This window comes from Thamnophis elegans, chromosome Z, assembly GCF_009769535.1.
Source record: "Thamnophis elegans isolate rThaEle1 chromosome Z, rThaEle1.pri, whole genome shotgun sequence".
Classification (NCBI taxonomy): Eukaryota; Metazoa; Chordata; class Lepidosauria; order Squamata; family Colubridae; genus Thamnophis; species Thamnophis elegans.
Genome location: NC_045558.1, coordinates 78,167,882 through 78,184,185, shown reverse-complemented (window position 1 = coordinate 78,184,185; position 16,304 = coordinate 78,167,882). Strand labels below are relative to the sequence as shown.

The 16,304-nt window shown below is 42.1% G+C and overlaps 1 non-coding gene across 1 annotated transcript; it reads right to left on the bottom strand.

The window, feature by feature from the left end:
• Positions 1–9,498: 9,498 nt before the first annotated feature.
• Positions 9,499–9,570, bottom strand: TRNAA-CGC. The gene has a single exon. It is a non-coding gene; the product is annotated as a tRNA-Ala (tRNA).
• Positions 9,571–16,304: the final 6,734 nt, after the last annotated feature.

Below are 16,304 nucleotides of genomic sequence, written 5' to 3'. Positions count from 1 at the left end.
CAATGTCATTTCTCCCCTTTAATATTGACCCAAATGTATTCAAAACAATTTCATCATTGTTGTGCTCATTTTCTGTAGAGATGTAGTTATTTCTTACATATAGTGCAACCCCACCTCCTCTTTTATTTGGTCACTTTAGTGGCAAAGGCATTAATTCCCTTCTGCCCAGAGAAGGCAAAGATAAAACAATAAAAAACCCACATGGAAAGAACATATAAAATACTGACACAATGATAGTCTCTTCAGGTCAATGACAGTTAACATGTTCCCAAGGAAGCTCTGCAGACCTTTTAGAGTGTCAATGGTTTTTATGATGTGATTAGATTAGAGCCTTCAGGATTTCTAGTTGCTGAAGGAAAGAGGACAACCAAGTCCAAAGTATGTGATAATAAGTGTATTGCTGGGGAATTTTTAAAGAAAGATAACATTAGATTTTCTTGGAGAAAACCTATCTCTGTTTTCTCAGAGTTGAAAATAATTTGACAGCACATCATCATAGTTTGGTATCCAATCTAAACTGAAAATATTAATATTCTCTTGGAGAATGATCCCCCTAGATTAATATATCTAGGAGAATGTAATATTCTACTAGAACATGTGCTTTTGAATCTATTGTAATGGTTTTCCTGAACACTTCTCCAGATGCCTTTCCAGATGTCAGCTCGGAAGAAGATGAACCAGTTCCAGGTACGTCTGGAGAGGAGTTGGCAATGGCTCCAAGCAGCCATCTGAGAGGAATTTGGCTGAGGCACAGCTGCAGCAGGACCACCCTGAGGCTTCAGGTGAAAGTATGCAGCTGCAGCCGGTCAGTGATGAGGAAGATGAACTGCCTTCTGCACCTCATTTAAGAACATGTAGGGCGGAAAACAGGCAGGAGTAGAGAAGGTCAAATTACTTGTGAGGAGAAAGCCTGACCCTTCTTGATGGATGCACCAGAAGCTGGCTATTTAGCACGGCAGACAAATAGAAACAATGCTTGGAACAATGTGTTCATTTTCTAGCTGTGTGTTTTCTCGCTGTTGTGATTCTTGCCTTGCTTTGGATTGACAGCGTGGCTTGACTTGGACCATGACTCATGAACCTTCTTGTATTATTGATTTAATTTTGCCTGGTGGGTTTATTTTGAATGGGACACGTTCAAGTGCCTTGTGGACTCATTGGCTATTGCTCTGCGGACTAGCGTTGATCTGTTTCTTGCTGGACTTAATTGTGGCAGTTCTGGGTTTTGATGAAGAGAATTGCTGGGGAACATTAATAAATCCACTAAACCACTGAGTGATCCAGTTAGCCATTCCAAAGGTGATCTAGTTACTGCTTCTTAAGCTCTTAAGTGGCAAATAGCTGCTGGCAATGCCATCAAGAAATAACTTACCCACAGCTAGCTTCCAATTTAGCAAATCTGCTAATACTTAAAGCCTAGGTTCATATAATTTGACCTGTCGTTTGTCTCACCATTATCCCACATAAATCACATAAATCACAACTGGCTAGGGTTGCACAACATTCATAAAACATCATCTTTAAACCTCAGTGACATAATACACTTATAATACAATAAACCAAAACTTGTTTAGAGTTTCCTGCTTAAACAGGGAGTTGGATTACAAGATCCCTTCCAATTTATAACATACAAGGTCCCTTCCAACTCTGTTATTTTATACTGTCTTATGTCTTGCCATGATATGTAACCCTAACCTGTGATTCTACAAAGTGAAGGAGCTTAACAGAGGCCAGTTTGGTATAATCATTAAGCACCAAGCTAAAAAATGGGACACTTGAGTTAAAGTCCTACCTTAGGAATGAAAGCCAGCTGGATGACTTTGGGCTAGTTAGGTGAAATACAATTAAACAAATGAATAATAAATTCCTATCCTTATTTGGATGCTAACCCCCTTTTGTTCCAGTGTCATCACTGGCTAAGCTCATAAAACATATTAAATCATATGGTGAATGGATTTTATTTCAATATGAGGTATAAACAATAACATGGTGATTTGTAAAGCATGCTTTAGACAACAATGTAACCTATAGACAAAACAAATCAGTTAGTGAAATATGCTGACCTTGCTTTTTAACCACTGTTTGTTCACAAAACAATAATTAACTTATTTTATATTGCCTGCTAGCCCATAAGGAGGGCGGTGCAGTGGCTCAGTGGCTAAAACGCTAAGCTTATTGTTCAGAAAGGTCAGCAGTTTAGCCGTTCGAATCCCTAGCACCACATAATGGAGTGAGCTCCTGTTACTTGTCCCAGCTTCTGTCAACCTAGCAGTTCAAAAGCAAAATGCAAGTAGAAAAATAGGAACCACATTTGGTGGGACGGTAACAGCTTTCTGTGCGCCTTCGGTGTTTAGTCTTGCCAGCCACATGATCATGGGGACATCTTCGGACAGAGCTGGCTCTTTGGCTTTGAAACGGAGATAAGCACCGCCCCCTAGATTTGGGAACAACTAGCACATATGTGCAATGGGAACCTTTACCTTTAATCCTTAAAACACAATGTCTGACTTCACTTTTGGGGGGGTTGTGTGAATACAGCAACATTGTTTATTTAATAAACCATGGTTATGTTGCAGAAAATGACAGGCTTAGACTTCTCAGGATACAGGAAAAGTTTATTTGGCAGCCAGGTTCAGAAAACTAGTCCATGGCTAGCATTGCAAACTATGGCCCACTGTCTTTGCATCTGCGCTGGGAAGATGGCTGCCTGAGCTTTTCGCTCCGGCTGAGAAGAGCTTCAAACTGCCCCGAATTGAACTCCCCCGCTGTTTACCAGATTTAAACAGTGAGGGGGCTAAGAGAGGAGCTTGAGCTGAGCCTGGGGTGGTAAATGAATTTAACAAGCGTCACCCGGAGGCTTGGTTGGAGGCTCTGGAGCAGACTTCGGCGCTCCGGTTTTCAGCGTTCTCTGATGTTTGCGAGCGATCTCGGCTTGTTGGGCATCTTTCCTCCCCGCTCGTCGCACGGACGAAGGGAAGCAGGGGTGAAACTCTCGGCAGCCCGGATTTGCACACGCGGCGTGGAGAGGAGGAGGACGGCGTCCCGCTGCTGACGGCGGCGTTTTACCTCAACCTTCAGCATTTCAGCGTTTCAAACTTCAATCTTCAGCGTTTCAGCGTTTCAAACTTATTCAGCCGAGCGGTGAGACTTGGGGACCCTATAACCGGTTATTACCATCCTCCATCACCCCAGAGAGGTGGGGATTTATCGGGGCTTGGTCCTCTGTGACCCGGCTGGCCTGAGACAGCTTCGACTCTCCCCCATTTGCTGGCTGAGAGAATTTTCCCCTCCCCCCTCTGCCACCTTGTTTGCCGCATCTGTGTCTCTGATTGCTGTGGCCATTTTTTTTCAAAACGCCGCGGCCCAGCTTTAGAGAATGCCGTGACCTAGCTGCTTTGATTGCCGCCTTGACTTTTTTGACTACTGGTATGTTGGCTGCTGCTGGCTTGCTATTCTATGGGCTTGCCGAAGCTGCCTGGAAAATCCCCCGGCTCAGCCGCCTGGTCTATTTCATCAGCGTGGAACGGGTGAAGAGGTGGCTAGCCTGGATGGGTGGGTTAGGACTTAATGTGATCGAGTGGCTAGTTTGTAACCATCATTACAGCCCTTTTGAACTCTCCCCCCCATCCAACGCCTTTCAATCTACAATCTACAATCCATCTTATTGGGCGTGCAAGGCCCCCCCGGTTTGCCCTCCTTTGTGGTGGGGGGGCCTTTCCTGCTTACCATCTTTACCATCTACCTTAGGTTGCTTCTCCAACTACGTTTTCACCTTTATGAACTACCTCGCTGGACTTTTACTTTTACATTCTTTCCCCCCGAACTGTGTCTACCACCGTGCAGTTGCTCCTTGGACTTTATATCTCTATGTATGGACTACTCGCGTATTTTTATCATCTTTTTATACCTGCGCAAATTTTTCCTTGTAAGTAGTGTGGATGTGTATGACTGTAAGCGAATGACCCCACTTTTAGACTTGTGTAATTCCCTTTTTATTATATTGTTGTATTTTAAAATTTCTTCCGGGGGTGTGAGTGAATGAGTGAATGTTTGGGTATGTAAGTGAGACTGGGATGGGAACCAGGTTCCCCAACACTGAGTGCTTCGCAGAAGTGTGGGGGGAGCTGGGCCCACTCCAATCTCAGGCTGACTAATTCGAAGGGCCTGTTGGAAAACGCGGGGACTATGGGGGTGGGTGGAGGGACTACGGACACGGGAGTGGGCCGGAGCATTACGGTCTTAACAGGGAGGGGCAGATATGGCGGGGACTTTAGGGCTGGCCATTACCGGGGAAGGAGGGCTCGCTACATTACAGAGATCCCTCCTTCCGGCCCTATGAGTCCCACTCCAAGGCCAGATGGCGCGAGTAATCAGGACCCTGGTCTCAGGCTGCTGTCGCTAAATGCCAGGTCTGTAGTTCATAAGGCTCCTCTCGTCCGGGACTTAATTTTAGACGAGAGGGCAGACCTGGCATGTATTAGTGAAACCTGGCTGGGCCCGGAGGGAGGAGTCCCCCTCGTAGAGATGTGCCCAGAGGGCTTTCAGGTGCTCCAGCAGCCAAGGGCCCAGAGAAGGGGTGGGGGTGTGGCCATTGTTATCCGAGAGTCTCTAGCACCTCGTAGGATCCCTGCTCCGGAGCTTGTCGGGTGTGAGTCCCTGCTGGTGAAGTTGGACCTCAAGGGTCAAGTGGGTGTGCTGCTAACGTACCTGCCTCCCAACTGCATTGCAGCAGCCCTCCCCTCGCTCCTCGAGTCAATAGCCGAGCTGGCAGTTGAGTTCCCCAGACTTATGGTTCTGGGGGATTTCAACTTGCCTTCGCTCGGTGAACACTCTGATGGAGCGCAGGAGTTCATGGCTTCCATGACAACCATGGGCTTGACCCAAGTAATTCGGGGACCAACCCACTCAGCGGGTCACACGCTTGACCTCGTATTTCTCTCGGAGCAGTGGAATTGCGATCTTGGTCTGAGGGGTAGCGAGATCTTGCCCCTGTCATGGTCGGACCACTACCTATTGAGGCTTGACTTTCGGAGACCAAACCCCCACTGTAGGGAGGAGGAACTGACCAGGTGGTTCCGCCCCAGGCGACTTATGGACCCTTTGGGGTTCCAGACGGAGCTTGGGGTTATTCCTGATACTCTCGCCCGCAGTCCGGTGGAGACTCTGGTTGCTGCCTGGAACTCGGCAGCGACGAAGTCCCTTAACCGGATTGCGCCTCTACGGCTGCTCCGAGGCAGTGGATCCCGGAGGGCTCCTTGGTTTACTGAGGAACTCCGGGAGATGAAGCGCCGGAAGAGACGCCTAGAGCACAATTGGAGGTCCAGTAAATCCGAATCGAGCCGAGCACTTTTAACAACCTGCATCACAGAATACATTCGAGCAATCAGGACGTCTAAGAGATCACATATTGCCTCTCTGATTGCGTCCGCTGAGTCACGCCCAGCCGCCCTGTTTAGGATAACCCGTTCCCTTCTAAATAGGAGGGACACGGGCGATCCGCTGCAGGGCAGGACTGAGGATTATGTCCAATTCCTCGCGGACAAGGTTGCTCGGCTCCGGGCGGACCTGGACTCCAATTCTGCAGAACCAGCCGAGGCACTAAGGGATAATCCGGTAAGCCATCGCTGGATTGATTTTCAAGCTGTTACCCCTGAGGACGTGGACAAGGTGATGAGAGCTGTTGGTGCCTCCACATGTGTGCTGGACCCGTGCCCCTCCTGGCTGGTTGTAAACAGCAGAGAGGTGACACGAGGCTGGATCCAGGCGGTTGTTACCGCCTCCCTTCGGGAGGGGGTCTTTCCCCCCGCTTTAAAGGCGGTGGTGGTGAGACCCCTCCTGAAGAAACCATCCTTGGATCCAGCCATTTTAAACAACTATCGTCCAGTCTCCAACCTCCCCTTTATGGGGAAGGTTGTTGAGAAGGTGGCGGCCTTTCAGCTCCAACGATCCTTGGAGGAAGCCAGTTATCTCGATCCATTCCAGTCCGGCTTCAGACCTGGCTACAGCACAGAAACCGCTTTGGTCGCATTGACCGATGATCTCTGGAGAGCCAGGGATGGAGGCCATGCCTCCATCCTGGTTCTCCTTGACCTCTCGGCAGCTTTCGATACCATCGACCATGGTATCCTTCTGCGAGGACTGCGGGAGGTGGGGGTGGGAGGCACTGTCTTACAGTGGTTCTCCTCTTACCTCTCGGACAGGTCGCAGTCAGTGTTAGTCGGAGGGCAGAGATCGACCCCTAGGCCCCTAACACATGGGGTGCCGCAGGGTTCAGTCCTGTCCCCCCTTCTTTTCAACATCTACATGAAACCGCTGGGCGAGATCATCTGACGGCACGGGATAAAATACCATCAATATGCGGACAATACACAGTTGTATCTGTCCGCCCCGTGCCAACTCAATGAAGCGATGGGCGTGATGAGCCAGGGTCTTGAGGCTGTCAGAGACTGGATGGGGGTTAACAAGCTTGTGCTCAATCCAGAAAAGACCGAGTGGCTGTTGTGCTTCCCTCCCACGAATTGGCCAAGTGTTCCATCTCTCAGGCTGGGGGGTCAAATTCTACGCCCCTTAGATAGGGTTTGCAACTTGGGAGTCCTCCTGGACCCTCAGCTGACTTTTGAACACCATTTGTCAGCTGTAACCAGGGGGGCATTTGCCCAGGTTCGCCTGGTGCACCAGTTGCGACCCTACCTGAACCGGGAGGCCCTCACAACAGTCACTCATGCCCTTGTGACCTCTAGGCTGGAGTACTGCAATGTGCTCTACATGGGGCTGCTCTTGAAGAGTATTCGGCGACTTCAACTGGTCCAGAATGCAGCCGCGCGAGCGATCGTGGGTGCACCCCGATTCACCCACGTAACACCTATCCTCCGCAAGCTGCACTGGCTGCCTGTTGATCTCCGGGTGCGCTTCAAGGTGCTACTTGTCACCTACAAAGCCCTTCATGGTAGTGGATCTGGGTACTTGAGAGACCGCCTACTGCCAATTACCTCCACTAGACCGATAAGATCGCATAGATTAGGCCTCCTCCGAATTCCATCAGCTAGCCAGTGTAGACTGGCAACTACCCGGAGGAGGGCCTTCTCGGTGGCTGCTCCGACCCTCTAGAACGAACTCCCCGTGGAGATCCGGACCCTCACCACCCTCCAGACCTTCCGCGCCGCACTTAAAATCTGGCTATCCCGACTGGCCTGGGGTTAAAGACTTTAACCCCTACTCGAATTGTATGACTGTTGAGTTCTTAAATGGTGTAGTGCTTTTATGTTTTATGTTGTAAATCGTTTGTCCTTCCCTTCCCCCTTGAACTGTGAGCCGCCCTGAGTCCCCCCAGGGAAAAGGGCGGCATACAAATAAAGTGAAAACTAAAACTAAACTAAACTTCTGAACAACCTTCGTTATCGAAGCACACATTCTTATACATTCTCAAAGGCAGAGTAACACGGAAACACTTAACTCATTTCTTATTGGTTACCTTGAGGAAAAAGCCTTATAAGGAGATGGGGTCTTACTTCTCCTTTTGTCTTGGGACATAGGTACGGACTACGTGTCTTTATGCGAACTTTAACTGAACCTTGTGGTTTTGGACTTTTGACATAGGGACATTTGCTGGAACATGTTGTGGTTGAAGGCTGATGACATTTCCCTGTCCCTTTAAGCAAGCTTCTAACTGTCCCTTTTATGCCACATCTTCAATCTTATATTTTAATCCATAATTTATTCTACTTTAGTTAATTTTTTAAATGCTATGATGTGTGTCAGAGGAAGAATAATATTTTACATGGAGATATGGCCAATATTTTATCAAATAACTTCTTTGTTCAAAGTTATTACACAAAATTAACAATGAATATTCTTGAAAACTGCTAATTGCATCTGTGTGGGAAGAAACAATATGTTTAATTTAACACTAGTAGTGAGAGAAAATAGTTTCTAAGATATATTTTCATAGAGTTCAATCTGGGCTGTAAGCAAATACAGGGAATCCTCAATTTACCACTGGTCACTTAGAGACTGTTCAAAGTTATGACAGACCCACCCCTGTACTAAATTAGACCAGGGGTCATCAACCTTTCGAACCTCAAGAACCACTAAATTCATAATTTTAAATCCCGCAGACCACTAATATGAATTTTCTAAAAAAGATAAATAGTATTTAGTGCAGTTTAAAAAATGCAAATAATTTTTCTGCAGAGCACAAAAAATTTCTCGCAGACCACCAGTGGTCCACGGATCACCAGTTGGTGATCACTGGTTAGACCCAGTTTAAAAGTTACAGCTGCTGCAGTGCCTCTGTGGTTGTTCACCTTTACAACTGACCACAGAGATGCTACAGTGTCCCCCATCTCTCACCCATCCCATTGGGTTCCCACACCCATTTCTTCTCCTCACTTTGGCAGAACCCTACCTGACCACTCAGTCCCCCAAGGGAGCCTAAAGCTAGGCAGCAGAAACTACCAATGCACGGAGGGATGGTTACAGCTTCTAGGCCTCAGTCTGCTTCCCATCCAGTCCTTCAAAGGAGCCTAAAGCCAGGCAGAAGCTACCAGCACACAGAGAGCTTTTACAGCTTTAGGCCTCTGTCTACTTCCCACTCAGCTATCCCACGGACTTGCAGGACCTTGGGCCCAATAGCATCCAATTTATTATCGTTTGGGGTTTTTTTTTACTTTAAAAATCTATGGCGATTTTTAAAGTTATTGTCACTATAAAGAAATACATTATTGTTTGATAAAATTATTGGAATTTTATTTTATTTTAACCTACCAGAATATAGCTGCTTTGTAATTGTAAATCTTCTGAGAGAAATTCTGAAAATATAAACCTGCTGAATTTTATACAATATAATGTCTTTTAGCAGTTGTATTGCATCACAATGATTTTTAATCCCTGTGGATTCAAATTAATACAGCTATTTTATTTGATTAGAAGCTAAAGCTGTTGTGACTGCGATTTTTCTCTATACATTTAAGCATTAGCATAACTGTTAAAAGAATATTATATGCATTTCATTACTACTTTAACTTGCTTTTTTATGTATTTCTATTATGTTTACAAGATTTTATAACTGAGAATAATCATATATAAAATCAACTTAAAATAATGGTAACCTTACTGAAATATGCATAGAAATTTTTCCAAAAAGAAACATTAAAACAGTTTCATATATGCATTGATGGTTGGTTGATAGAATTCTCACCAATCATATGGGAGGCCCGGGTTTGATTTCCAGTCACTGCAATTCTTATTTTTCTGGGGGAGGAGTGAAGGCAAGGATTACAATTAATAGGTGGTTTCTCCTTAAATATCTCCCTAAGTTTGCATTCCAGAAATCAGAAAAAAATGCCTAAATTGGGACTTGTTTTGCAATAATATAAACAATGTATTTGAAATACATTGTAACATGAAGACAAAACATGATGACAAAAATAAAAACTTGAATGCATTTGAACGACTTTGAAACTTTATATTTCAAAGCACCCATTGGATTGACAAAAAAAATGGAGATGCCGGGGATTGAACCCGGGACCTCACACATGCGAAGCGCGCGCTCTACCACTGAGCTACATCCCCCAGCTGTGTCTGAAGAGTGAAATTTATGCATTCCACACATTACCGTGTCTTAGAATAGAAAGTGTTAGGGGTAATAATTCTATCACTGGTGTTTTCCTAATACTGCTTTCTTTACAAAAGACATTGTTTTCTATGATAATCTTATTTAAAACCGGTAAGACAATACCAAAATGCCAAACCAACTAATCAAAGAAAATTAAATTCTCTCTTTAAAATTTATTTATACATGCCTGATTCCCTGATTTATATATGCCTGATTCATTTATTCAAAGGTGCCACATATTACCCATCACCCATTTTCAATTTCTTCATCCATTTTCCAATTTTAGTAAACATGTATTGAGCCATACAATTCTGCTTGTTCTAGGTTTTTTAGGTATATGTTCTAACCATTTAGGTATATTTTCCACTTGCTCACTCCATTCTTTTTTGTATATCAATCTGTTTAGATTTCTTGCAACTGCCTGTTAGTTCCTACAGTTTTACTGGTAAGATTTTCCCCCCCTCAAAGTAAATTTGCTATTGTCTTCTTTTAAGGGCTGAGAGGCAGTGACTGGGCACAAGACTACCCCTCTGGCTTTGTGCCTCAGCAGGACTTATGGTTTCTCAGTTTTTAGCCAAATTTTATTCTAAATTGTATGCTACATTTAATAACCAATTTTCAATTATGTAATTTCAAATCTAGTCACTTTAACCTATTTAAATTTACTGTACTTTTACATTTAGAGAACAAAAATCTAATCTGTACACTCTTATGCTAAGCATAAACTACTGCAATTACCAGATTTTGTTAATCATCTCTTGTAGCCTTTCAGTGAGAATTCTGATATCTTTCCAAGCATTATTAAAATATTAATTTTTATTCAATCATTCTACCGTGTAGGTAGCAATCAATATACATATTTATCCATAAGATTTTTTCTTCTTTTATTTAATTGGCCCAAGAATATAATAAATATTTAAATCCTATTTATCAATTCAAATGATGTAATGTTTCTTTTTCACAAATACAACCTGACTTGCAACTAGATTTGCACCTATAGCATGGTATTCTTACAAATATGCAAAAGGTAAAGCATCTTACTACAAAAGGAATATTTTAAAATGTAAAATTAAATTAGTTAGAGCATCACTATAGAGCAGTGATGCGAACCCATGGCACGCGTACCAAAGATGGATCATGAAACTCTCTGTGCGGGTACAGAAGCCATCGCCCCAGCCAGTTCCACCGTTCATGCGCTCATGCCTCCTGCCGCCCAGCTGATTTTTGGGTCTCTGCCACGCATGCGTGGGAGACGGGGTGCATACAGGATTTTATTTTGCATTTGCTTCTCTGCACATAACTGGGAAGTAAGATATATTTGTGCAAATTGATATATGGTAACTATTTTTTTCTGTTTTGGAGTCTGAAAATATAATTATACCAGTGGTGGATTCCTCTCCCTATTGCTACCGGTATGCTGCTCACGGAGCCGCGTATCCTGTCCATGCATGTGCGCTGCTCACACAGGCCACAGGTCACACAGGCACAGGTCATACAGGCACCGCACGCTGCGTCACACAGGCACCGCATGCTGTGCATGCATGCGCAATTGGCTGGTTGCCTTAAAAACAGGTATAGAACATGGGTGGGCGAATGGACCAAACGAACCACCATACTGATACACTATTAGCTGCTCCCGGCTACTATCGGTATAGCCGTACCAGGCCATACCAGCCAGAACCTACCACTGAATTATACCTATTTTAGCTGTAGTTTGATTAATCAGTCTCTAATCAGTTCGTTAGATGCCACCAGGAATTTAAGCAAGATTGTTGCATTCAATAAGACTCTTATTAGCAGCAATTCAGTGGCAATAGCTTTGGATCAGTAATATAGAATTCCTTATCTTAGAAGATTTTTTGCCTTACCAGTTGGCATTTATTCTTTTGCATTTCGATTGGTTTTATTTTATATCCTATATTTATCTATGCTGAGTGAACATTTGTGTGACAATCGAACAGTTCATTATAATAACCACTGTCCAAGTATCAATTGCTCCTTTATCCAAAAGGAGGCTCTCAGAATTTCACAGAAAGAATAAAAAATTAACTAGGCTTCTATAGTATCTATAGAATAATATATAAATACCAGTTCCATTTATTTAATAACTTTTCTTGTCCTCGCTATAAGTTTATCAAAGATCCAAGTACTTCACAAGGCTTCTTGTTCTAGTATCAGTCAGGAGAAGCCTTTTTAATCTGTTGTTTCCCTTAGGACATAGTGTCAGCTCTTATCTTTTTCATAATATTTAAGTAAAGCTTTCATAATATTTAAGTAACACATTTAATCAGTGTTTCAGCAAGTGGCAGCCTCTGGTTGATTCCACAAAGTCAAATTGTTTAGATCTATTTAGTATATTTTAGATAAAGATGAAGTCTGGATAATGGACATGGAAATACCTGGAGACAGCAGAAGTGAAAGAACTATTTTAAAAAATCACAAAAAACAAAGACCTGCAAACAGAGGTAGAATGACTGTGGCAAAAGAAAAAAAGGATTAGTATCCAAGGTTGCTAATTGGCTCCTTAGATGCAACTCCAAAACATCTGGAGCATCAATGGCGTTGACAAAATCATTATTAGTCCATTGAAAAAGGCAGCTTTGTTTACTAGTTAAAATACAAAGCTAGAAACCAAGAAAAATTGTGAGTTTTAGTCCCGCTTTAGACTTGAAAACAGTGTGACTTTGAGCCAGTCTGTCTCTCAGCCCAACCTACCTCACAGGTTACTAATGTGAGGGAAATAAGAGGAAGGTCTGTTAGGTATGTTGAAGAGACAACGTCTGCAGGGTTGCAGAGGTCCCTTCAACCAGTGGGCCACTTTCACGGTCCCAATTCCTGAAATCGCTTCCCAATAAAACACAAGGCTACGATCTCTCTGATGCAGACAAAGGGCAGTTAAAACAGCCTTCCAATTTATCAATATAGATGGAGGTGCAGGAAAAGCAGCCATGATTTCTAAATCATTTAATTCTACATTTCCACCACTTCTTGCTGTCTGAATCCCTGTAGTCAGAGGTCCGTATGGACACCCAGTATTTAAAACCGGATAAATGTTAGATCTTTCTCCCTGAGGAGTTTGTTGTTTAATTTCCCCTTCATCTCTTTCCTTAATTTTCTCTACAACCTCTGTTGCTATTTCTTCATTTTTAGGAGGAATATTGCGTTTTTCTTTCTGAGGAGTTTGTTGTAAAATCTCCTCTTTGCTTTTTACTTTCTCTGCAGCTTCTGATGTTATTTCCTCGTATTTGGGAGGGGCGGTTGGGTTTAAAGGTGTTAATTCATCCGCCTGTTTTTGTGAAGGGGGAACTGCGTCTCCGTGATGGAGACAGAGGGCGATTAAGACTGCTTTCCAGTTAATTAATATAAATGGTGGTGGTCTCGGCTCTTCATTAAAATAGGAGCCTATATCAGTCCATGTTTTAATATTTAAAGACCCATATTTGGGGTATGGACAATTCTGCCAAATATATTTCAATAATTCCTGAAGCCCTTTTTTTGTAGGAATTCCAACTCTATTCTTTAATATAATTTCGTGAGCTCTAACTATTTGTCCAATTTCCTCAAGGTGAGCCATTTGCTCTGTAGACAATTGTCCAGTTCCCTTAAGGCAAGCCTCCTGCTTTTTAGACAAACCTTCTCCCATACTTACGAATTGTGCACTGGGTAAGAGATGAGAGTTGTTAGGCACGCCAGAGACGAAAAGCCTCTTCCTGCGTCGCACCCCGATAGACTTCTGTTGTAAAAGAATCACGTCGGGGTCACCACTTGAAGAGACAACGTCTGCAGGGTTGCAGAGGTCCCTTCAACCAGTGGGCCACTTTCACGGTCCCAATTCCTGAAATCGCTTCCCAATAAAACACAAGGCTACGATCTGGGTGAAAATGGCTCTTAAATGGCTGATTCTGTGTCCACAGAATGCTCTTTTTATTTTGAAAAACAAGTTAATTACAGCGTCATCTGAGAGAAGCGTATCACATGGTACAAGTAAAAAGATCACAGCATTCTTCAAAATAAACCAATCATAATTCACTTCATAGCGAAAAAGTGAGCAAAAGGAGAACAAAGGATTACAAATTTTATGGCATTTAGAGGGGGGAGAGGAGGTTGAGGCATGTGTGTGTGGGAAAAGTTGGTTCACATTTTGTTTGTTACACTAAGCTGCATTTATGACCATCAAGCCGTAAAGATGTTTCTTAGTGTGAAGATAAATCATTCCTGTGTATTTGTGTTCCAGAACAGAAACTGCCTTTCACACAAAACGTCCGGAATGAATTCTAACACTTTCTTATCTTAGGAATGTTTCTTTTGCATGTCAGCTAACTGGCCTTGGCAAATTTTCACTAGGCTTTAATTCAAATTGCTTTTTTCCTAGCTAATTCACTTAGCCAGTTATGGCGACATCTATTTCCTACAGTATGTTTGATAAATTGAATTATTTCTAAAAATAATAAAAGTGAATTATAAATAAATGAATAAAATTACTTGAATAACTTACAACGTGCAATTTGCTCATGTGAGTTTGATAAAACAATTTTAATCTGGCAATTGATCAGGGATTAGTTTAATGGACTGGTAGAGAGCTAAGTCACTCTCTCAGATCAATCCATCTCAAAGGGTTCTTGTGGGGAAAATTGTCTGAAGTGGTATAAGGTTTCCTTCCTAAGCAGGAAGTTGGACTAGAACACCTCCAAGGTTTCTTCCAACTTTGTCATTCTATTCTGTTCTGTTCCGTTCCGTTCTATATTCTATTCTAATAGTCTAGTCTAGTCTAGTGGTCAGTTACTATAAAGATGTTCACAAGTGGTATTTAATTTCCTGATGATTGCTTGCAGTTATTTTTATAACTAAGAGGTTCATACATGCTCTCTGCAGCACACATGACCTTTTTACCAATTTGGTCTGGTGCTGAACCATATGGGTTAGTTTTAGCAATTAATGCTTTGATATTGCTTATTTAGATTAGCATATTGTCCATTGGAGGAGTTGTCATTGATGCAGTCATTTTGGGGAGTATAAAATTTAGCAGCAAAACACTAAATGGAACCAGTTATGAATCATTCTAATACATATTGTGTTATCCTGCTTCACCACCAGTTTATTTTTGTGTAACTAAATGTGTTCAATGTGTTTGGGAAGCATTTGTTTTCAGTGCTGGTCCTCCACTTACAAAACCAAATTTTCCAAGGAGTCTGCTTAGTGCTTTCTCCTTTTTGAAGTGGGCAAAAACATTTTATTCTCCGAACATCTTACAAGTAGTCTTTAGCTTATGGTAGAAACTTTGTCAATTGATCATATCAAATATATAAGAAACACAAAGAAAACAGGATATATTCATGTTTATTTATGATTGGTAACGTAGCAAGCATTGAAAGTTACAATGGACCGATCTTGGAATAGGTAGGACCTGGTTCCAAAGTTTGAATGGTTAAGCCTCCTCTGTAGTCATGGGATGAAACTTCAGGCATTTAAGGCTATTTGCAGGATCTAGGGGTCATGTGACCACATTTTACAATAGTTTTGCCAAAAACTGGAAGTTAGTTTTGGTTGTTGGTAAAACTGCATCCATGGTGAACTACTGATGCAACTAGCATCTATGGCATTTCTTAATGACCACTACAACATTCAACCATTAAGGGCAGGTTCCATTATGATTGTATATTGAAGACTACTTCATGTTTTTCTTCTTAATTCTATGCTACCCCAAGCTTTTGATATTAGCCATCTAACAGTATTTAAATAAGCAAAAGTGAATAAAGACAGAAACTCAAGTAAATGCTACAAATGATGTGACAGATAAAGGCAATATTTTAAAGAGATAATTTGGTAAATTAAAGATAAATAAAGTACATTTTCCTAATATCAGTATCTTTACAGGCTTTTTCCATTAATACTCCCTTCATTTGGAAGGTTTTGTATTACAGACAAGGATACTAAATAACACATCTACCTCCCAGTTACAAGTGAAAATTAAAGAGAAGGAAAAATGCCAACAGACTGGATTTTCAACCAGGATACATCCTATTTAATCTATTGTATTAAATTCTGATTCCCACAGAACAACTTTTGGAGAGTTGCTTATATATCTCATTCAATTGAGATGATGTACTCAGCAATAGGTGAACCAGTCTATATTCTAATTTTTCTCCCTTAATTATAGTGCTTTAGTATTTAAAAAAAAATTTTCACCAAAATTTAAAACAATGAACATCAATTTTGGGGAGCTAGTTTTACAAGATATTGTATTGTACAGAAAAAAAGATGTTTTCATTCCTAAGTAACATTATTGCCCAAGAACATAATCTTCCTACAAGTTAGTCATTTAACTTTTGATAAGTTATCAAAATAGTTATGCTAATTATCCAAACCCAAATTCTCTGCATTTCCTCAAGATCTGTATCCGTATTAAAAGACAAACGTCATTCCTGCATATTACAGTATTATTTCCATCTAAAATTATGCAATAAGTATGTGAAATAATAAAAGCGAATAGTTACACGGTTCTCTTCTGCTGTCTAATAACCTTAACGCTTATGTTGTTCTTATCAAGGCTACTTCAAGGCCTTAATACTACTTCAAGAAAGTATTTAACTAGAACCAACCCATTTGCTCAACTGACGTGGACCAGCCTAAGCGTCCACGGTTCACCCGCCCTATGACTATTTCTGTTCCTCACTGTCAGACCAATCCAACA